This window comes from Coregonus clupeaformis, chromosome 4 (genome assembly GCF_020615455.1).
Source record: "Coregonus clupeaformis isolate EN_2021a chromosome 4, ASM2061545v1, whole genome shotgun sequence".
NCBI classification, from domain to species: Eukaryota; Metazoa; Chordata; class Actinopteri; order Salmoniformes; family Salmonidae; genus Coregonus; species Coregonus clupeaformis.
In genome coordinates this window covers 8,027,079-8,041,842 of record NC_059195.1, presented here as the reverse complement: position 1 = coordinate 8,041,842, position 14,764 = coordinate 8,027,079, and positions in this window count along the sequence as shown.

The following is a 14,764-nucleotide window of genomic DNA, read 5'->3' as shown; positions in this document are numbered from 1 at the left end:
CCCAAAGCATAATGTTTCCACCTCCATGTTTGACGGTGGGGATGGTGTTCTTGGGTTCAAACACGGCGAGTTGAGTTGATGCCAAAGAGCTCCATTTTGATCTCATCTGACCACAACACTTTCACCCAGTTCTCCTCTGAATCATTCAGATGTTCATTGGCAAACTTCAGACGGCCCTGTATACGTGCTTTCTTGAGCAGGGGGACCTTGCGGACGCTGCAGGATTTCAGTCCTTCACGGCGTAGTGTGTTACCAATTGTTTTCTTGGTGACTATTGTCCCAGCTGCCTTGAGATCATTGACAAGATCCTCCTGTGTAGTTCTGGGCGGATTCCTCACCGTTCTCATGATCATTGCAACTCCACGAGGTGAGATCTTGCATGGAGCCCCAGGCCGAGTGAGATTGACAGTTATTTTGTGTTTCTTCCATTTGCGAATAATTGCACCAACTGTTGTCACCTTCTCACCAAGCTGCTTGGCGATTCTCTTGTAGCCCATTCCAGCCTTGTATAGGTCTACAATCTTGTCACTGACATCCTTGGAGAGCTCTTTGGTCTTGGCCATGGTGGAGAGTTTGGAATCTGATTGATTGATTGCTTCTGTGGACAGGTGTCTTTTATACAGGTAACAAACTGAGATTAGGAGCACTCCCTTTAAGAGTGTGCTCCTAATCTCAGTTCGTTACCTGTATAAATGTTAGGCCTACTGCTGCTAGGTAGCTCTCTCTCTGCTCTCCCCCTCCCCTCTGTCTGTCCTTGATTGCAGGAGTGAAGTCTGGTGTGCGGGAGTCAGGGTTCCAGCTGCAGCTCATTCACCATAATCACCTCAGCCTTTAAGACCCGGTCAAACTTTCCACTCATCGTCAGATCATAGTCAAGACGACCATGTTAGTCTCGCTGCCGACTCAACCTGGTTATTTTTGCTCTTTGTGTTTTTGGTCTGTTCTATTTACTTTTTCTCCTGTGCCACAGATATTTGGAACCTGACTCCTGCCTCCGCTTCACTCCTGCCACCACCATCCTGCTCTCCATTACCGGACCTCTCTTTTGGACTCACCACGGACACTAGGACATTACGGTACCACACCTGCCCTGATCTGGATCTGTTACCCTCCCTGTACCTGGACTTGCTCTTCCCATATATTTGGAAACCTGGACTTTGAACATTGTAAATAAACCTGTTAACTTCTCTGGCTTGGTGTACTTGTCTGCATTTGGGTTCTTATCCAGTTAAATCATAACAGTATGATCTGACCAACATGAACCCAGCAGACAGTAGCTCGGATACCACCCCAGAGTGCACTCAAATTTGGACTGCCATAGCCAATCAGGGCATTTTACTTGGCCAACATGATACCCTGTTTAAAACGATTGCTGAGGACAGTCAGGTGCTGCTTAATCAGGTTCAATTACTCTCCAATCAAGTATCTGCCCTTACTACCCCTTCAGCCCAGATCAGAGAGCCTTTTGTTCCTGCTCCAGAGCGCTATGACGGGAACATGGGAACCTGTGGCGATTTTTTGACTCAATGCTCGTTAGTGTTTGAACAACAGCCCCTCACCTACGCCTCAGAAAGAGCCCGTATTGCCTACCTTATCAACTCTACTAGCGGTTCCGCTCGTGCCTGGGGATCCGCGGTCTGGGAGAGTCAGTCGGACATTTGCAACGCTTACGTTGCCTTCACCACGGAGATGAGGAAGGTTTTTGACCACCCCGTACGAGGCAAGGAGGCTGCGAAACGGCTGTTTTCTCTTCGGCAGGGGGGCTCGTAGTGTGGCGGAGATGGCAGTGGAGTTTCGGACTTTAGCAGCAGTGAGTGGTTGGAATGACGAGGCATTACAAGGAGTGTTCATCAATGCTTTGTCTGAGACCTTAAAAGATGAATTGGTGTCATATGATGAATCGCCTACGCTGGATAATCTTATTTCACTCACTATCAGGTTGGATAATCGGATTCGGGAGCGCCGCCGGGAGAGGAGTGTTAGTTCCAAGCAACCTGTCTGTCATCAACAAACTCCTCCCTGCATCGTCCCTACGGAGAGAGCCGTGTCTTCCCGAGTCGATACGAGGAGGACTGAACCCGAAGCCATGGAGGTGGGTCGTGCACGGTTGTCCTCAGAGGAGCGTGCACGTCGTATTCAGGCTCGGGTCTGCCTGTATTGTGGAGAAGCTGGTCATTTCGTTTCCTTCCTGCCCAGTTCGTCCCGGGAAAAGGGCCGGCTCATCATTTATGGGAGAAGTTTTGGTGAGCCGAGCAGCGGATTCTTCCTCTTCTCCCCGCATTCTGCTCCAGGCATCCCTCCAGTGGCAGTCCCAGAATTTCTCTGTTAGTGCGCTGATTGACTCTGGTGCCGACGAAAGCTTTTTGGATAGAGAGTGGGCTCAACAAATGGATTTGGAGACTGTTCCTATGGACTGTCCGCTGCAGGCTAAGGGTCTAAATGGACAATTGTTGACCCGCATTACCCATCAGACTGTTCCTGTTTGTCTTAGAGTGTCGGGAAATCATCAGGAGAACATTCAATTCCATATTATCGACTGCCCACAGACTCCCCTGGTCCTTGGTATCCCCTGGCTCATAAAACACAATCCACACATTGATTGGGTGACAGGTAGCATTGTTTCATGGAGCACTTTTTGTCATGTGAATTGTTTGTGTTCTGCTCAGACTCCTGCCAGTACTGTGCCTCAACCTCCACTGGAGTCCATGGATCTTTCCGCTGTTCCTGACGTGTATCATGACCTGGCATCCGTTTTCTGCAAACACAGAGCTACTTCTCTTCCTCCTCACCGGCCTTACGACTGCGCCATTGACCTCCAGCCAGGAGCCCCCGCTCCCAGCAGTCGCCTGTACAATCTCTCCCGGCCGGAGACGGAGGCTATGGAGAACTACATTCGGGACTCCTTGGCGGCAGGTATTATGCGTCCTTCCTCGTCACCTGTAGGAGCGGGATTCTTTTTTTGTTGCTAAGAAGGATAAGACCCTCAGACCCTGTATTGATTACCGTGGACTTAACAACATCACCATTAAGAACAAGTATTCTCTGCCTTTGATTAATTCTGCTTTTCCCCTCCTTCATGGTGCTACCATCTTTACGAAACTGGATCTACGAAATGCGTATCACCTGGTGCGCATTCGTAAGGGTGATGAATGGAAGACTGCCTTCAACACACCCTTGGGACATTTTGAGTATCGGGTTATGCCTTTTGGGTTGTCTAATGCCCCTGCTGTTTTTCAGGCACTAGTCAATGATGTCCTTCGGGACATGTTGAATCGGTTTGTTTTTGTCTATCTGGATGATATCTTGATTTTCTCAGAGTCCTCCCAGGAACATGAACTGCATGTGCGCCAGGTGTTGCAAAGGTTGTTGGAGAACAAACTGTTTGTGAAGATGGAGAAATGTGAATTTCATGTGTCTGAGACCTCTTTTTGGGTTACATCATAGCTCAGGGGGAGCTGCGGATGGACCCAGCTAAGATCTCTGCTGTCACGGACTGGCCAGCTCCCTCTACCCGCAAAACAACTTCAACGATTCCTGGGGTTTGCGAACTTCTATAGGAGGTTCATCAAGGACTACAGCCGCATTGCGGCGCCACTCACCGCTCTCACCTCCATCTCACGACCGTTCGCTTGGAATGAAGGGGCCGAATCAGCGTTCGAAGAACTGAAACATCGCTTCGCCTCGGCTCCCATTCTGATGCAGCCGGACCCCCGACCGCCAGTTTGTCGTGGAGGTGGATGCATCCGACACTGGGGTAGGTGCAGTGTTGTCACAACGTTCTCCTGAAGATAACAAACTGCATCCCTGTGCTTTTCTCTCAAGGAAACTTTCTCAGGCAGAGAGGAATTATGATGTTGGAAATCGTGAACTGCTCGCCGTTAAGCTGGCTCTCGAGGAGTGGCGACATTGGTTGGAGGGGGCGGAACAACCCTTCATCGTTTGGACGGATCATAAGAATCTGGCTTACCTCCAGTCAGCGAAGCAGCTCAACCCCCGTCAAGCCAGGTGGGCACTATTTTTTGGGAGATTCAATTTTTCTCTGTCTTACCGTCCTGGGTCACGCAACGTCAAGCCTGACGCCCTGTCTCGTGTTCATTCGGCTGTTGATACTGGTAGTAACCCTGAACCCATTTTGCCTCCTACCTGCAGTATTGCAGTCATCACATGTGACATCGAGGGGATTGTTAGACAGGCTCAACATCAGCAAGCTGACCCTGGGAGGGGTCCTCCTAACCGGATGTTTGTCCCTGAGTCTGCTCGCTCCCAGGTACTTCAGTGGGCTCACTCGTCTCCCCTTACCTGTCACCCTGGAGTTTCGCGGACCCTTGACTTTGTGCGACGGAAGTTCTGGTGGGCCACGATGGAGGCGGACACTCGAGCCTTCATTGCTGCTTGTACGGTATGTGCACGAAGTAAAAACTCCACCCAGGCCAGCGCTGGTCATCTACGACCTCTACCTATACCCAGCCGGCCCTGGTCGCATATCGCTATGGATTTTGTCACTGGACTTCCCCCCTCATCTGGTAAGACTGTCATTCTTACGGTGATTGATCGTTTTTCTAAGTTCGCTCATTTTTTGGCCCTACCTAAACTGCCCACTGCCAGAGAGACGGCTGATATTTTGGTTGAACATGTGTTCCGCTCTCATGGTCTACCCACGGATATTGTCTCTGACAGGGGTCCCCAGTTTGTCTCCCAGGTGTGGAAAGCTTTCTGTAAAGCTTTGGGCATTACATCCAGCCTGTCCTCTGGATATCACCCCCAGACCAACGGGCAAGCCGAGAGAGCGAACCAGGAGATGGAGACCGCTCTTCGCTGTGTCACTGGGTCTAACCCTGGGTCATGGAGCTCCATGCTCCCCTGGGTGGAATATGCTCATAACACCTTGACTAACGCTTCCTCTGGTTTGTCTCCTTTTCTGTGTGCTCTGGGTTATCAACCTCCCCTGTTCCCTTCCCAAGAGAGGGAACTTGCGGTACCCTCGGTGCAGTCCCACATGCGCCGCTGCTTCAAGGTCTGGAGGAAGGCCAGGGTAGCTCTGTCCCGAGCTTCGGCGTACATGCAGAGGCAAGCCAACCGTCACCGGTCCCAGGCTCCCGGTTACTCTCCTGGTCAAGAGGTATGGCTGAAGTCACGGGACCTTCCATTGAAGGTGGAGTCTAAGAAGATGGCGCCTCGTTTTATAGGACCGTTCAAGATACTGTCTATTGTTAACCCCTGCGCGGTTAAGCTACAGCTTCCTGCCTCCCTACGGGTTCATTCCACCTTTCATGTTTCCCAGATTAAGCCTGTGTCGGTTAGCCCTTTGTGCCCGCCCTCTCGTCCCCCTCCTCCGCCCAAGATCGTGGGTGGGGGTCCGGTCTACACTGTCCGGCGACTTCTGGATGTTCGCCGCCGAGGTCGTGGTTTCCAGTACCTGGTGGATTGGGAGGGTTATGGTCCCGAGGAACGTTCCTGGGTGCCCAGGAGCTTCATTGTGGATCCTGATCTGGTCCGAAAGTTTCATAGGTTACATCCCGATAAACCCCGTCGGCCGCCAGGTGGCGTCCGTAGAGGGGGGGGTACTGTTAGGCCTACTGCTGCTAGGTAGCTCTCTCTCTGCTCTCCCCCTCCCTCTGTCTGTCCTTGATTGCAGGAGTGAAGTCTGGTGTGCGGGAGTCAGGGTTCCAGCTGCAGCTCATTCACCATAATCACCTCAGCCTTTAAGACCCGGGTCAAACTTTCCACTCATCGTCAGATCATAGTCAAGACGACCATGTTAGTCTCGCTGCCGACTCAACCTGGTTATTTTTGCTCTTTGTGTTTTTGGTCTGTTCTATTTACTTTTTCTCCTGTGCCACAGATATTTGGAACCTGACTCCTGCCTCCGCTTCACTCCTGCCACCACCATCCTGCTCTCCATTACCGGACCTCTCTTTTGGACTCACCACGGACACTAGGACATTACGGTACCACACCTGCCCTGATCTGGATCTGTTACCCTCCCTGTACCTGGACTTGCTCTTCCCATATATTTGGAAACCTGGACTTTGAACATTGTAAATAAACCTGTTAACTTCTCTGGCTTGGTGTACTTGTCTGCATTTGGGTTCTTATCCAGTTAAATCATAACAATAAAAGACACCTGGGAGACAGAAATATTTCTGATTGAGAGGGGGTCAAATACTTATTTCCCTCATTAAAATGCAAATCAATTTCTAACATTTTTTACATGCGTTTTTCTGGATTTGTTTGTTGTTGTTCTGTCTCTCACTGTTCAAATAAACCGACCATTAAAATTATAGACTGATCATTTCTTTGTCAGTGGGCAAATGTACAAAATCAGCAGGGGATCAAATACTTTTTTCCCTCACTGTAGCCAAGTTATTGTTATTCATTGTGTAACTATTATTACTTTTATTATTAAGTGTTTTGCCTTTCTATTATTTCTCTATTTTCTTTCTCTCTGCATTGTTGGGAAGGTAAGTAAGCATTTCACTGTTAGTCCACACCTGTTGTTTACGAAGCATGTGACAAAAATTTTTGATTTGAATTTAGCTACATAAACACAATTGAGTCTAAGAACATAAAGCTTAGGAAATTAGCACCTCGCGTGTCTGCGCTTATAAAGAATTACACACAGAATACATTATGTTCCATACATACATACGGTGTGCTACAGTAGAAATGACTTAACACGATATACATAAACTTTAGTATGATAAGGTAATAAGGCACTTACTTTGGTAGGAAGGCACACATATACCAAGTAATTATTAGTAAGAAAACAACAACGAAGGCAATACGGGCGCCAGCTGGAAAATGTGCCAGGGGAAAAAGTTCAGTTAGGTTCTGTTCTGACTGGAGATGCGCAAATGTCTGCATACTCGACTTGGGGAAACACTGGGGGAGTGCTTGGACTCTCATCAAATACAGAAGATTGTCCATCTCAAGTGGCTAATCCTCGCCTTACATTAGCATAGCATGCCTCAAACGTAAAGTGTCTGCCACAGTGAAATGGGCTACTTCTATGTGAATTAATGAGGAGGTGGAACGCACCTCATTTCAAACTCTTTGAAAATAGAACTGTTGTCTGAAAATGATTTGAAATTGACAAGTTGAAACATAGCCTATAGATAATTAGCAGGCGGCATGCCTTGGTTTAAGGGCAGCGTGGATTAACTGTCCTGTTGCGTAACAATCAAATTTTGTAACAGTGACTGCATTCTGACACAAACTCACGCTCGGGGGACGGTTAGAGATATTTGGAAGTAATGGATGAAAAAGTTTCATAGACACGTTTCATGGGAACGTTGCAAGAACATTCATGTGTCCAGTTCTCTGTGGGTTAGGAGAATATTAGATCAACGTCCCCCCAAACATACACCGAACATGGTTGACATGTTCTCAGAGCATAAGATATTAATGTTCTAGACACGTTTCATGGGAATGTTGCAGGAACATTTCTGTGTATCAGTTGTCAGGGCGTTGACTTGTCCGAGAGAGATTTACAAAACATCACGCCAGTGTAGGCCTACATGAAACACAGCCCTTATTTTAAGTGTTTCTAAAATCCCCTATGGGAAAAATGAATGGAGGAAAAGCAATTGGAACCAGCCCCGTTGGGCTGACTGTGTAAATGCAGCCAATGACTCATGTTTGTTCTACATTGTATATGTAGTGTAGATTTAAAAAATACTGTAGGGTTCTCTTTGAGATGCTCAGCTCTATAGAATTAATAAATACTGATAATTTATTAGGTAGTGGAAATGTGGTCATCATTTTTGCTCAAGTGAAATTCTACAGATTCCTATCTTTAAATGAGAAACTCATTTTAGTTAGATCAGATGGGTGTGTTGTAACTGTTGCCAGATAATGACATTAAGATATTTGGCTAAGTATGTGAGAGTAGGGTGACTCCCCTAGCGCAGGGCTGACAAACTCATTCCACGGAGGGCTGAGTGTACAGGTTTTTGAGACCTAGACAACCAGGTGAGGGGAGTTCCTTACTAATTAGTGACCTTAATTCATCAATCAAGTACAAGGGTGGAGTGAAAACCCACAGACACACAGCCCTCCGTGGAATGAGTTTGAAACATGTCCTAGTGGATCTTGAACCCAGGCCACCAGCACAATGACAAATGCCCTAACCACTGTCCCAATAAGGGATATCTCTAGAGCATGTGCTTATTGGGCCAGTATAAATAATAATTAGTAATTTAGCAGATGCTCTTATCCAGAGTGACTTACAGGAGCAATTAAGGTTAAGCACCTTGCTCAAGGGCACAGACAGATTTTTCACCTAGTCTGCTCGGGGATTAGAACCAGCGACCTTTCAGTTACTGGCACAACGCTCTTAACCACTAAGCTACCTGCCGCCCCAGTATAGTTAGGCCCTATCTCCTCCTCCCTAGGCACTTGTGTAGATCTGAAACAACTTGATAGGTGTAAGGCTGTAAGCAATAGGGTGAACGCAACTTTCAAGTCAATCTCTGTTCAAAGTAAACTCAATAAAAACTTTTATTGATCATAGTGATTCAGGAGTATCATTAAAACAGGTTAACATGCCTCATCAACATTAGACAACTATACTGAAAGCCCTTAAATTGCTGAAATAAGTAAATCACATCAATGATGAGAATAGATTAACCGATACATGACACGGACATGGTGGTGTAGCAGGAAGATCGCCGTACTTTGAACCAAGAGGTTGTGAGTTAAGATCCCAGGTCAGGACTGTTGAATAATCAGTGGTGTAAAGTACTTAAGTAAAAATACTTTAAAGTACTACTTAAGTAGTTTTTGGCGGTATCTGTACTTTACTTTACTTTACTATTTATACTTTTGACAACTTTTACTTTTACTTCACTACATTCCCCCCCAAAATAATGTACTTTGTTACTCCATACATTTTCGCTGACACCCAAAAAGTACTCGTTACATTTTGAATGCTTAACAGGACAGGAAAATGGTCCAATTCACGCACTTATCAAGAGAACATCCCTGGTCATCAATACTGCCTCTGATATGGTGGACTCACTAAACACACATGCGTCATTTGTACATTTCTGAGTGTTGGTGTATTCCCCTGGCTAGCCGTACATTTTTTAAATATGAAAACGGTGCCATCTGGTTTGCTTAATATAAAGAATGTGAACTGATTTAGACTTTTACTTTTGATATTTGGTCCTCTGTAGCTCAGCTGGTAGAGCACGGCGCTTGTAACGCCAAGGTAGTGGGTTCGGGACCACCCATACACAAAAATGTATGCACGCATGACTGTAAGTCGCTTTGGATAAAAGCGTCTGCTAAATGGCATATTATTATATTTAAAACCAAATACTTTTACTCAAGTAGTATTTTACTGGGTGACTTTCACTTTTACTTGAGTCATTTTCTATTAAGGTATCTTTACTTTTACTCAAGTATGACTATGGGTACTTTTTCCACAACTGTGAATAATAATTACTGTTTAATTTAACATGCACAATGTAATGTACATCAAAGTGTGTCAAACACAGTGCCTTGCAAAAGTATTCATCCCCCTTGGCGTTTTTCCTATTTTGTTGCATTACAACCTGTAATTTAAATTGATTTTTATTTGGATTTCATTTAATGGACATACACAAAATAGTCCAAATTGGTGAAGTGAAATGAAAAAAAATAACTTGTAAAAAAAATTCTAAAAAATAAATAACAGAAAAGTGGTGCGTGCATATGTATTCACCCCCTTTGCTATGAAGCCCCTAAATAAGATCTGGTGCAACCAATTACCTATCAGAAGTCACATAATTAGTTAAATAAAGTCCACCTGTGTGCAATCTAATTGTCACATGATCTGTCACATGATCTCAGTATATATACACCTGTTCTGAAAAGCCCCCGAGTCTGCAACACCACTAAGCAAGGGGCACCACCAAGCAAGCGGCACCATGAAGACCAAGGAGCTCTCCAAACAGGTCAGGGACAAAGTTGTGGAGAAGTACAGATCAGGGTTGGGTTATAAAAAATATCAGAAACTTTGAACATCACATGGAGCACCATTAAATCCATTATTAAAAAATGGAAAGAATATGGCACCACAACAAACCTGCCAAGAGAGGGCCACCCACCAAAACTCACGGACCAGGCAAGGAGGGCATTAATCAGAGAGGCAACAAAGAGACCAAAGATAACCCTGAAGGAGCTGCAAAGCTCCACAGCGGAGATTGGAGTATCTGTCCATAGGACCACTTTAAGCCATACACTCCACAGAGCTGGGCTTTACGGAAGAGTGGCCAGAAAAAAGCCATTGCTTAAAGAAAAAAATTGCAAGCACGTTTGGTGTTCGCCAAAAGGCATGTGGGAGACTCCCCAAACATATGGAAGAAGGTACTCTGGTCAGATGAGACTAAAATTGAGCTTTTTGGCCATCAAGGAAAATGCTATGTCTGGCGCAAACCCAACACCTCTCATCACCCCGAGAACATCCCCACAGTGAAGCATGGTGGTGGCAGCATCATGCTGTGGGGATGTTTTTCATCGGCAAGGACTGGGAAACTGGTCAGAATTGAAGGAATGATGGATGGCACTAAATACAGGGGAATTCTTGAGGGAAACCTGTTTCAGTCTTCCAGAGATTTGAGACTGGGACGGAGGTTCACCTTCCAGCAGGACAATGACCCTAAGCATACTGCTAAAGCAACACTTGAGTGGTTTAAGGGGAATCATTTAAATGTATTGGAATGGCCTAGTCAAAGACAAGACCTCAATCCAATTGAGAATCTGTGGTATGACTTAAAGATTGCTGTACACCAGCGGAACCCATCCAACTTGAAGGAGCTGGAGCAGTTTTGCCTTGAAGAATGGGCAAAAATCCCAGTGGCTAGATGTGCCAAGCTTATAGAGACATACTCCAAGAGACTTGCAGCTGTAATTGCTGCAAAAGGTGACTCTACAAAGTATTGACTTTGGGGGGAGGAATAGTTATGCACGCTCAAGTTCTGTTTTTTTGTCTTATTTCTTGTTTGTTTCACAATTAAAAAATATTTTGCATCTTCAAAGTGGTAGGCATGTTGTGTAAATCCATCTTAATTCCAGGTTGTAAGGCAACAAAGTAGGAAATATGCCAAGGGGGGTGAATACTTTCGCAAGCCACTGTATGTCAGTTGAAATCACTGTATGTTAAAAGCATTGTGTGTGTGAGTATCCTTAACCTTGCCAACAGACAAAAAGCTATGAATGGATGAGTGGTCTTGATTGGCTCGGCAACAGTAACAAGGCGTGATGTGTAAGAGAACCTTTTTATTTTGGGGAGAACGTTTCTTTGGGACCATCAGGTGACATCCTGACAATTGATACTATCGTATCTGAAGATTATGTCTTTGTTAAATGTTTTTCATGAAGAAATGGAATGTTGTTTACGTTAGTATATGTTTTAGTGTAACGTCATGTATAACAGACAGGAAGTGGGTTGTAGACAGGGGAGACTGGTGATTGGCCAGAAGAGGGAGCTTCATTGTTTATAAATAGGGGTTAAACGAAGAAGAAAGTCAGAGCGAGCAGCCATTCGGAGGCGTCGCTCTCCGGGTGTCATGTCACCTGTCATTTATGCTGTAACCTCGTGATTTTAATAAAAGCCTCTAACACGATGCAGCATAGACGGACTCTTTGTTGACAGCAATAATGGCCACCATTCACCCGATACGACATAATGGCGCCCAACGTGGGGCTGGGTTTGCGTCTCTTCCTTGTTTCAGTCAACCGCCAGGCTAACTCGCTTTGAAGCATGGCCAAAAAGGGTGAGTGTTTCTTACCGCTTCGGAGTTTGTTAGATTGGATACGACTTGTGTACACTGGAGAGATGTACCAAACGACCTTGCCTCGGGTGGCGTTGTTGCTGTTGACTGGAGTCTGCTAAAATGTTATTCCATTGGTAACGGTTGACAATGGGGAAATTTAGAGCATTAAGATAGATTCCATTGGTAACGGTTGACAATGGGGAAATTTAGAGCATTAAGATAGATTCCATTGGTAACGGTTGACAATGGGGAAATTTAGAGCATTAAGATAGATTCCATTGGTAACGGTTGACAATGGGGAAATTTGGAGCATTAAGATAGATTCCATTGGTAACGGTTGACAATGGGGAAATTTGGAGCATTAAGATAGATTCCATTGGTAACGGGTGGCAATGGGAAATTTAGAGAAGGCCGATATGCGCATTATTTAGGGCACCGTGAATCTGGTAAAGACCTCGAAGCGAGGCGATTCTTTAGGAATGGGCCATAAAATCCTTGCAACGCGTTCGGTGTGGTAAGGTTGATTCTGGGAATTATAAGCTGGATGGATTATATGCATGTTATGCTCATCGTATAGTTGACGAAGTATAATGCATGGGGTAACCTCTCTATGATTATCCAGAACTTACGGCAGCATAAAGTTAGGCGGAGATATGGATAATGATGGACAATGATTTGGCCACGGTGCAGGTTACTTAGGGCTGGGTAGGCCGCAGTTAGCTAGAGGCTAAAGCTAATGTTAATGCTAAATGGGAGTGTGTTTCATGCTACATGGTACATCGTGGCTAAGGCTAATGCTAAATGCTAATTGGTTGTGTGCTACATGCTAATGTATCCTTAGAGACTCCATTGCGATGGATTAAAGTCTCTTAAATTTGTCTCTGTGTTTAAGTCAGGTTATATGTTTTGTGAGTGCTGTTAAATGTTGTTTGACTATAAGGGGGAAACGGGAGTTACAGCTGGACTGTTAACCGTCTATTTGGGATTGGGGAGAGTCCACGGTGAAAAAGTATTTTTGAATGGATGTGCGCATGCGTTTAATTTTGCGACACTACACTACAGAAAGGGGGAGTTTATGCCACGAGATTAGGACACGTTTTGGTTTACGGCACTAAACTACAACACGAGGGTATGGTAAAACTACAAAACAAAATGGTGGGTTAAGGTCATAGGTCCCATTTGGCGTTACCCTGCAAGGGAAAATAGACAGACAGAGGAGAAATTTTAACACGAGTATTCTAGTTTCAACGGCGGCTGGTTAAAGATGAAACTTGTTTTGTGACCTATTGAATTTATACATTAAATATATGTTGGCGAAGTATAATGAATTGAATTAAATAATTAAAAGACGATTAAAATTAAATAAAAATGTTTTTGAGCGATCTATTTAGTTCTGATTTTAGTCTTAGAGTGAATAATGTAGAACGAACGAATATTGAATGGTTGGAAATACTCAGTGATTGCATTAACTACTAAAAGCTGTTTCTGTGTCTTTGTTCCATTGTCATGAGAGACAGGAGAGAGGAGGGGCTAACGTGTGACTGACGTGCGTCACGTGACAAGGTGTGACGAGGCAGAGTCAGACGATCGGATCAGATATCAGGCTAGTTCACAAAATATTTGATGACAATTTCACATAGGCTTGGCAAATACTATTTCATAAAAAATTGCATTTTGAGGCTCTGTGCATAACTGGGGTTTGATTAGAATTGGGTTGGGAATCAGGTACTGACATTATTCGGCAATTAAGATACTTGGGTGCATATTAAACAATGGAATTTATAAAAATCAAAGGGTTGTAAGGGGTTAGAGGCTTTGTTTTTGGGGGATTGCTTTGAAGTTGACTAACTTCATTTACTTGCATTTGATGGGTTGTGGTAATATAGCCAACACTAATTGATAAATTGGTGACATAGGAATAAAAATTGGTTTTAATTATTCATGATTTTTAATTGATTTATTTGGAGTTTATTTGAATTTATTTGGAGTTGTTAGGTTTATATTAATAATTACAGGGGGGGAAGCCATAGGCTATACAGTCTAAAATAAGATAATTCATAATAAAGGAATATAAAAGGGTTGTTACAATGGGGAGAAAGGACAGCAAGGCTAGATGAAGGTGATTACACCGATTGATATAGGGAAAAATAGTAATCTTTTAACTAAAGTAGTGTTAGAAAGTAGTGTTAGAAAAACTAATGGCAGAAGTTAGTACACCTTTCTCACATACGGATTCAGCAAAAAGTACAGCTTAGGGATGTTTATCCTCAGCTTTCAGTGATCATCTAGGAGGGTGATTGTTGCATCAGAGATGAAGATGAATAATAGATGGAGGACAAGCAGAAACGACGATAAAGATGAATCCAGAACTCCAGAAGGAAGGAAATGAGATGTCTGGAAGAGAAGAGTGAGGTTAAAGAAGATGAGGATGATGAAGATGAGAGTGATGATGAAGACATCATGGGTGGATATGACTCTGTGATCAGAAGGAAGTTGGCAAGAGAGGAAAGAAGAAGGATACACGAGATTTGATCTCTGATGGAAGTTGAAGATGAAGAAAGCGATGAAGATTTGGAGATTAAAGGTGCTTTATGTTCAAGAGGATTTTATCCTACAATGACTAGCAAAGACGAAATAGAAGGAGATATAGACCGATGTTTATCATGCCTGGATAAAGCAAATAGTTTAGAAGTAACACAGCTGAAGATACAGAAGAGGAGAAACTGCTGAGAGGATCCCAAGAATTGGAGAAGAAGAAGGAGAAGATAAGTTTTGGTTATGAAGAATCAGAGTGAACCAAATCAACAATCACTGTTACAGCTTCAACTGAACAATATCAAATGCAATTGTACCAGCCAAGGGGGTACCAAATGATTCATATCCAAAGCCAGTTTTTGGACAGACACAGAATTGAAGAGGACGAGAAGAAATAGGAGGAGGAAGATTTCAGCTACACTTCCAGCAACTTTCAGAAGACTGTTATAATTGTGGACAGATTGGGTACT